This window comes from Hippocampus comes, unplaced genomic scaffold (genome assembly GCF_001891065.2).
Source record: "Hippocampus comes isolate QL1 unplaced genomic scaffold, H_comes_QL1_v1.1 scaffold50, whole genome shotgun sequence".
In the NCBI taxonomy this organism is placed as follows: Eukaryota; Metazoa; Chordata; class Actinopteri; order Syngnathiformes; family Syngnathidae; genus Hippocampus; species Hippocampus comes.
In genome coordinates, this window is record NW_017805122.1 from 71,877 (window position 1) to 81,402 (window position 9,526).

Below are 9,526 nucleotides of genomic sequence, written 5' to 3' on the forward strand. Positions count from 1 at the left end.
AATGTTTTTGTTGAATTTCCTGAATTTTATTTTGTGGCTGCACGAAAAAAAAAATCATCCGGATCCAGATACATTTTTTTTTTTAAAGTAGACTATACATCTACTGAAAAAAACGTATCCATACCCAGATTAATTTATTTTCTGTAGCCACTTGACAAAATAAAAGTAAATAAATTCAACATTTTTTTTTTCCAGTGTGTCCGGTTATGCAGTTCTCCAGCTCATGGGAATTATCATATAATGGTTCTCCCTGAAAAAAGTATTTTGTTCCTTAATGTGTTAGGTCTTATATATTGTCATATTTATTTGCATATTTTTACTTTATTCGACAACCACATTGGTGATGCGATAGGTGTGTCATTTCTATGAAATGTTTCAACATCAGCATGCCAAATTTCTGGCAAAATATTTGAATAAATCTGAACATGTTTATTTAAAATGGAGTCAACTGGTGTTTGTTTTATCAATACAGTCCCACAGCTCAAAATAATGCTCCTGTGCAACACGTTCAATTTTGTATTAAATTTAATATACACATGTATATACTTTCATTGGGCCATCTATGGGGAATATCTTGCTTCTCTTAATCTGTTGCATCATGAATGCCCTGGTTCGAATTGCTCCGTCTCAAAAATTTACAACCACTCTGTTTACGTCTTTTTTTTTTGTTTGTTTACATTGTCGTCATCTGCCACCACTGATAAAATGTAGCAAAACACGTCCAAAAAAAAATGAACTTGAATTATTTTCTACCGCTGTAAATATTTTGCCAGTCGTGACTACTCTCGACGTTAAAGGACAGCACCAGGTGTTGCATCCGTCCTCCAGATTCGCTCGTATTTACGTGCAGCGCGGTGGATGTCATACAAGTTGTTCTTGGGTTCACTTCAAAGGGCGGTGCGACTCCAATCCCTCCCATCACTCATTGCTGAATTGTTTGAATTGGCAGCCGACAGCAACCCGGTGCAAATTGGTGGAAAACTTTTCAACTTTTCAGGCCCTCGTGGCAGATGTATTCTAATTAGACTTGGTGTGCCTGAGGCTGCTAGCGATAAATGCGGTAAATGCTCCTGTGTGGAGAGGCCAAAAACATTCACAGCACAAATGCCAAAGTATCCAGATCAACCCAGTTCTTGTTTGCAAAACAGCTGGAGACATGTCTGACAGCGAGGCAGTCCAGACAAGAAGTTATACAAGAAAAAAAAAAAAATCACTTGATGAGTTGTTAAACCATGAAACTGCAACACAGTCTGTGCAATTTGACTTTGCTGCACAGACTCTTTGCGGGAGTCAAATAAAGTAAGTGACTTCCGAGGTTATCAGGTTGACATTTTCATCATTCCATTTCAAACACAATGACATGGCCTTTACTTCAGGAGTCGGTTTCATCCTAATAAAGCTTTCGGTTTTGCGAGAGCGCTTGCCGCGCCGCCATCCCTCCTCGCATAATATACTTGCACTCCAAAGAGGTTAACACACAAGCGGGGGGCCGGCCCGGCCCGGCCCGGCGACACAACACAATGGCAGTCGCCCTCTGAACTATTCCCTTCAATGCAAGTAACTCCCCTGGGACGCTAGCTTTTGACACAAGTCATTAGTCTATTGAATAGCGTGCGAGCTAGCATAATAGCCCATTACACAGCGAGGAATCTCTACCGCTCGGCAGGAATTCTGCAGCTCAGCCACCAACAATAGAAAGGGAACGTCGGGGCGGGGCTGATGGGCCTCGACGTCTGACGCGCGGGACCTGGGCTACCTCAACACACCCAATTTTCCATTCGACACGCTCGCATGCCGGCGCGCTCGCAAAAAGGGAGCGATATTGAGCTTTTGGGGTCAATTTCAGGTTGACCCTAAAAGGCACTCTGGTGGACTTGAGGTTGAGGTTTGACCAATGACACACTTCTCCAAACGAATGATGGGAATGTGCGCACAGGCACCTCTCGGCACCCCCGCCTGCTCGTAATCCTGTGTGCCAACCAAGTGTCTCCCTACCTATCAGGCGTGACAGCATGCTAAACATGACAGGAATATCCCCTCGCAACGCTTGAACCTACATGCACACATGCTGATGGACGTGAACGTGCGACGCTTCACATCTTGAGCAGCTTGGCTTTATTTAAAAGAGCGAGGGGGGGCTTTCACCTGTTGCTCATCTGAACGGCGAGGGCATGCTGACGGACGTGAACGTGCGACGCTTCACATCTCGAGCAGCTTGGCTTTATTGAAAAGAGCGACGGGGGCTTTCACCTGTTGCTCATCTGAACGGCGAGGGAATGTAGGGAATGCTTGGAATTGTACACTTCATTTCACAAAGGGGTCAGCGTTTTTCTCCAAATTGAGTTCAGATGCCAGAAATGATAAACAAACATTCTCCACAGAGCCTACATGTGAACATTCGAGGGGCATTACATAACATGTTGATACATTTGTACAGGACGTGAAGCTGTTTCCTTTTTTTTTCCCAACCCCTCTTGATAGAAAAATTGTTTTATGGAACCAAAAACTCCTCAGCTTTGTAGCCGTGTCATTTTCCTCGGAACGATTTGCATTCAATCATCATCTTTAGGAATGGTTTGATTTTTGGTGACATTTGCAAGAGAGCTTCCACAACGGAACGCATCCTTGTTTAACACTGACTGCGTTTATACAAGGACGGTTATGCAGTGCCAATTGTTCCAAATGGAGTTGGGGCAGCAGAGTTGGCAACTTTTTTTTTTTTTGTGCTTTATGGATTCATTACTATGTGACAGTGCAATACATTCCGAAAGTGACCTACTGTTTGTCAAAGCGTAAGCATTACTGTGTTATTTGTTCTGCTAAAAATCCTGATGAAAGGAAAAGCCCACTAGAACATCTGAACTTTATTCTCACGAGTTCAAATGCGATGAATCGTGAATTTTGAACACATCGCGGGTAAGATTATTATTTTTCAAATTCAAGTGAGTTGTCAAGGTTACAGGTCAGAGGAGTGGAATCAATTGAGAAATTATCTATCATGGCTTTTGAACTGGGGTGTGTAGACTTTTCAAAAGCACTGTCTGCTGCACAAAGTCCTAAATTACATTTACGTTCGTCGATTTACTGATGCCAAAAATAATATATGTCTTAATAGGCTGATTGGTTGCGCCAAATATTTCTGAATTCAGGTCAAGGGGATCAGAAAAGTACGTTACGCAGCGTCCTGGTATTCCAGCTATTGCCTTTGCCGTCGGGTTATTTCAAAAATGTGAACATTGTTTGGGATTATGTCATTGCAAAAATAAAGTCGTGTGACGGGAAATAGCCGCTTGGGCTTTCGCACCTCATAAATCGAGCGTATTGTCACACTATCAGACTAAATATTAAGACAAGCGTCCAAAGCTTTTGGGTTCTCGGGGCGAAATGAATGGCGGCGCTGTCTTCGAGTGGCACGCACGGTTATGTATCAGGGAGCCTTTTCAAATGCTGGCTCTCTTTTGTCAACGTTTGTTTACATTGCCAGGCGGCGTGCGGCGATGAGACATTTTTTCCTGTCCTTCTCTTTTTATGTACACGGCCTCGTTCGAGACACGATGCAAATCCCTCGTGAAGGACGCACAAGGTAAATGTTGACGGACACCACAGGTGTGTGTGTGTTTGTGTGTGTGTGTGTAAAGCGCCATGGAAAATGATAATTCATACCAGCATGGTGTTAAAAGGGACGATGTTTCCGAAGCACCTGGATAAGTGACACTTGCTTGTCATTCTAATGCTCTCCACAAGAGGCATTAGTGAGCCACACACTGTATCACAAACATTACAATATGGATTTCATAATCACAGAAAATGTCGCGAAAAATAAGAAGATGAAGAACACATTTGCATGACATTTTTAGGAACTGTTTGTTTTGAAACGTTTATCCAGGTGCAGTTATTATTTGAGTTTTATGAGCAATACCATTTTTATTGAATCACGATTCAATTAGTACCTAACCCCCCCCATCCCCCATCTAATTTCGGGTGAACCTTTATTTGATGCCGAACCGCCGCATATTGTTACAATGGCTTGAAATAAAGTTAAAACTACATTTTAGGAATAAAACCATGACCTAATTTTTGGACGAACACTTGGGCCTACTATGCTACTTTATTTTATTGTTGGCCATGATGTTTATACTTTTTTTTTTTTTTTTTAAGGTTGAACTTGGTTGAAAAACCACTGATATAAATCATATGGGCTCACACTGTAATGGTTCACCACAACGCATCTGATGCCAACTCATCCTCAAACTGCAGCCAGGCGTGTGTGTGTGTGTGTGTGTGTGTGTGTGTGTGTGTGTGTGTGTGTGTGTGTGTGTGTGTGTAGGCTAAGTGTTGTTGTTTTGATGGGAAGGCTGCCAAATGATAAACATGAGTTGGACTCATTGTGTCGAATCTTTTCCTACGCAATCGTGGTCCTCTGTGACTCAAGTCTGTCACTGTGCACGAAATGCCACCACAATTGTTGATGATTTGGACTGGAACTTGGCATTCTTTGCTATTCTCACCATTTGCACTGATATAATTTCTTATCACAATGGGAAGAGAGCACTTCAGCACCCATAAAGAAGAGAGAGGAAATTAAGTGCGGACTGGTACCACATGGATGCAGGCAAGGATTTTTAATACCAAGGGAGCACTTGAGGCCCGCTGGTTGGAGGGCAGAAATATTTGACAGCCGACACTACGCCACAGCATGCAGGGACAAGTTACGGAATATGGTTTCTTCACTAATAAAAGGCTCCAGACGCAAAAGTGTTTCTTTCACTTCCTGGATAATCCTAACGGATGTCAAAAGTCAACGTGGACCTTGACAAATGAGATTGTAAATGACACATCAAAAGAGACGTGGGTGACACGCGACGGAAGCGCTGCTTCCAGTTGCATCGCTTGATAAGATTGCGGCAAGAGTCATTTGTCATTTGGTCTGTTGATGGAACGTTAGCTCTTTTTTTTTTTGTGCGTGTGGTCTTTTTGCAACACATTCCACACATATTTCCATTCAGAGCCATTTCCCATAGACCCGGCGTCTGTCGCCACAGAGGCCCCTGCACGCCCCCACGCAAGGCTGATTAGCGTGTGGAAAATGTGAACAGTGACGACTGTCGTCTGTGGTCCCGTCACGTCATTAGGTATTCACCTCTACGTGTGGTGAGAAGACAAAAAAAAAAAAAAAAGAAGACTGTCACATTTTCAGTAGTTACATTTACAATGGAAGACGAATCGACAGAATATCTTTCACGGAATAAACATGACACTTTTATTTGTTTGTTATTTGTTACAAATAAGTCCTTTTAAATAATTTTCAGTTCAGTGGCTTTAATGCAAGTCAATTACAACTCAAATCTTTGGTGTAACTAATGGAAGAAGTGACAGCAAGACCCTCGCATGCCATATCAAGGGACCTGGCACGTGTGTTTCTTGCCCTGACATTAAAACCTCAGTCCGTGTGTTACCCGGCCCAAGCCATAATACACCTTTTTTAACCATGTTGCCAACTCACTTTTGCGCCTTCCTTTCTGTGACATGCAGACACTCGCGGCGAACAACAAGGCACTCTAAAGTGGCCGCACCTATTCAATTCAAACTGAGATTTATACATTCTGACTTTGAAACGCAATTTGGAGCAGTCCGTGAACGCGTACTTGTTTCAAAGTGTTTACTTGTGTGTCTCAAGGGTGAAAGTTATCCCACAAGAAACCTTGCAAAGTGGCGTGTCACAACAAGCAATGGTTACCTACTTGCAGATCACCAGAAACACACACACACACACACACACACACGGAACACAGAAGTTTACACATTCTGTTATCAGTCCATCTTATCCGATCACTCAGCTATTTTGCTGTGCTGTAGACGGTGATTGTTGCATCTCTGCCAATGCGCTAACTAATGTCGCTTCGCCCTGTAGCCTCTCCCTCGCTGCTTGCCCGCTATCTCCGGCAAACAAAACAAGATTGTGAGCACCTGCAGCATACTCAGGGAGATCTTTTTTTTTTTTTTCCCTAAACAAAAGTCCAACTCTGTCAACAGCCAGTGATTCAGCTGACAATAAGCACAGTGTCACACACGTCTAACCCAAACAGGGGTCGCCCAAAGTGAACTTTGGACGACTAGTTTTACAGTAAGTGGCAAGACAATTTCTTACAGTATAACAGTCGGGAGGTTATGCAACATTGGTTTCGTGCTGGGTGCAATTAAAATAAATTGGAGGAGTTATTTTTACATTCTTATAATTGCAAAGTTTTTCGGGGGAAATATTTGCTTCGTAATAACATCTTTTATTTCCCGTGGTGTCACCGACGGTTTTGATTTGTTGTTTTTAATGGTTTTATAGATCAGGTCTCACAATCATGAGAGATGCTACATCACTAAATCGTTTGAACAACAAATTTAAGTATGTAAATGTAAATGTTTTAAAATTATCTGACTATGTCACGCGAGTTTCAAAAACCCTCTTATTGATCTAAAAAGTGCTCATATTGACAACTTAGTGTTACGGGTCTTGTGTGTGTGCGCGCGAGTTACTTAAAGACCAGATGCACAAATTAGTTAGTTCACGTTCGTGCGAGTTAAAGACCAGATGCACAAATTAGTTAGTTCACGTTGGAGCTCATGTACATGCTATGATAATTTTTTTTATGCTAGGTTTGCCCATTTAGGGAGTTTCACATCTTACGTAAGCAAATTTTCGTAGGCCAGATTATGTGGTTTGGTTGCACATTTTGGTGTTTCATCCAATAAGTAAGTTTCATTCCATTTTGTTTCACATGTCAGTTTGCGAAAACAATCAGGCTAGCATAAGCGCTACACAGGACGCTATTTAGCCACTGATGACTTTCACCTCATCCAATCCATTATCTGAACTGCTTATCCTCACTGGAGATCTTTAGACCAAATTGAAACACCTCCATTTATCCAAAGTTTGCACACCCCTGAAAATTATGGCAGCAACCCAGTGGGAAAGTTCACACGAGGTCAGCAGATGCGCTTTTTTTTTTTTTTTTTTTTTTAAAAAAGGGAAAATGCCAAAAGTCGCAGGCCGGCCTTTGCGGGTGTTATCTGTCATAGTCTGTGACGTGGGCATCAATCCTCTACGCACGCTGAGCTCAGCATCTGACAGCTGCATCACGCAGAAGCTTCTACTGTACCACCTGCGAGCTCACAGATGTTACAGTAGCGCTTCGCAGGTGTGACCCCAACACTCCAGTACGCCAAACTCTTTGACATAAAGCTGGCTGCTGACATTGGAATTGGAAGACGCTATCATTATGTTGTCGTCTCGAATTTACAAAAAAAACAAAAAACAAAACATAAGCATCATGCTTGTTTGGGTGTAATTTGGAAAATTAAATATTTAACGTGCACTAGCTCTTAACGACATCATTCCCTTTGGCGGAGATATGAAATGAGACTGTTGTTACTCGTCAGTTTGTAAACACTGAGCAGCATGTTCCATAATAGTAAAATGTTTCTATGGTTCTAGGAAACACAAATCATCACATACTGTAATCTGCGGAGAAAAAAAAAAAAAGTTTGCATTTTCATCGTAAACATTTCACCATTGATAGATCGTGCTGACTGAAAAGAGAATATTATAAGAAGTTAAGCAGTCGAACAGTGAGCTCTTGGGCACGAGTGGTTGCAGTTGTTTTTTTTCCTTGATAAGCAACTGGACTTCGTCAGTGAGTTAACAAAGCATGTGGATTTATTCAACAGTATTTTCTACATGATCTCAATTTGCTCCTAAAATAACTGACTTCCTAAAGTGGCGTTTTAAGTCGAGCACTAAGCGCAGTCTCACTGTTCGCATGGGTGGAATTTGGGTATTTTAGCAGACACGTGCGGTTAGAAACAGGCGTTTGCGCCGCTGTGGGCGTGAACACAACCAACTTGCCTCCCGGCCAATGAAAGCGATTTCTCCCATTTCCTTTAAACTCAACTCAGGAGAGGCGCCAACGGTTTACATGGCTGGAGCCCATGCAGGAAATCGACGTGTGCAAAGTACGTTCATAAGGAACTGCAAGAAGATCTCCATTTGCCGAAATTGCTTTCGAACCTGATCGTTCATGCCCATGTGTGAGCCCAAGCACATACACAAACCTACAGTAAAAAATATATATGTATATGTTTGAGTAAAGAACCATGAACTTGGACTGGCAATCCTTGACAAATAAAGCCCAAAATTCAAATGACTGCTTATGTTATGAGTCTCCTCCAAATTTCATGTAAAGGTAAAAATCTGGTCAGGATGAGGTTGTCTCTGTTGAATTTAGCAGCTATATTTGAACATACTACCTTACCTTGAGGAATTTAAAAAGAAACAGTCATGTTATGTTGTTGTCGTTGCAGTTCCTTGAAACCACTTGCTTTGTCTTCTGCAGACTCACGGCCATTATCGTATGCATTTCGAAAGAGCGCTTATGCAATTTTTGCCTCCGCCCAACATCCACAGCCCTTCATTCGCATTCATGGAAGGTAACTTGTTTGACTGCTATGCTCGCTGCTCAGCTTGCATTTACTTGACTTACTTTTGCAGATTCTGTTTCATATATTTGAGATCTGATAATGTTGAATTTGTAGCGTTTCAAGCAAAAAGTCCAAAGTAATTGTGTGATATATTCCAAGTGCATTACTATCCAACGCGGACGTTTGTATGCTAGGTTTACTTTCAACGTTCTTTAAGCATGGAAAAGGGTGGCAAGAAAATAAAGGGGGGTGCCTGGCCCCGTGACACATTTATCAAAGTGTCGCTCCTATTTATTTAGCTCAGTGCATCCTGCCCATTGCTCCTGATTGCTGGTGTTATGTCCTTACATTTTTCCGCGGGATCACGTCAGGGTCTTTTATCTGCTTAGAAAAACACCAACGTGCACTTTGCTGTCTTGCAGACATCCCAGCAAATCAATGTAAATATCCGCCTTGTGCTCATTTGCCACAAAGACACAGATTTTGTGTGGGGGGTGGGGGGGTGACCCGGCTACGTGTGTGTGCATGCGCGCGAGGGTCAAAGGACGCATCACTTTCCGCACGTTCCTCGTCTCGTTGACCCTTTTATCTTCCTGAGGAACTTGTGCCGTGAGGCGGACAGCGACCTTACTGAATGGCAGCCTTTAAAACTGGAGCGGGTTTAAAAAAAAAAAAAAAAACACGGCGTGATTTATCTTGGCAGCTTGTTTGTTATTCTTAACAAGACATTAGGTGACTGTACCACTGTTCCTCTTTCAGGGAAACTTATTTTCAGAACTACAAGAGTTGCTGGAATGCCGTTGTCTTCATGTGACTGAAGTGATTGTGAACATCAGAAGAGAATTGATGTCATTTCTTGTCGCCAGATTTTTGTTGGTCACCGAAACAAGAAGAAGAGTGTATCCCTGTAACGCTTTCCCCTTTTTACCGGGATGTGGGCTCAGATCCAGTGCCGTGCAGCATGAGGGATGGGGGGGGGGGGGCATAAGGGGCCCCTGGTATCCCAAGTTAGGGGGAGCGTATAAACGAGGAGAATGGGCATTTAGGCACATGAATG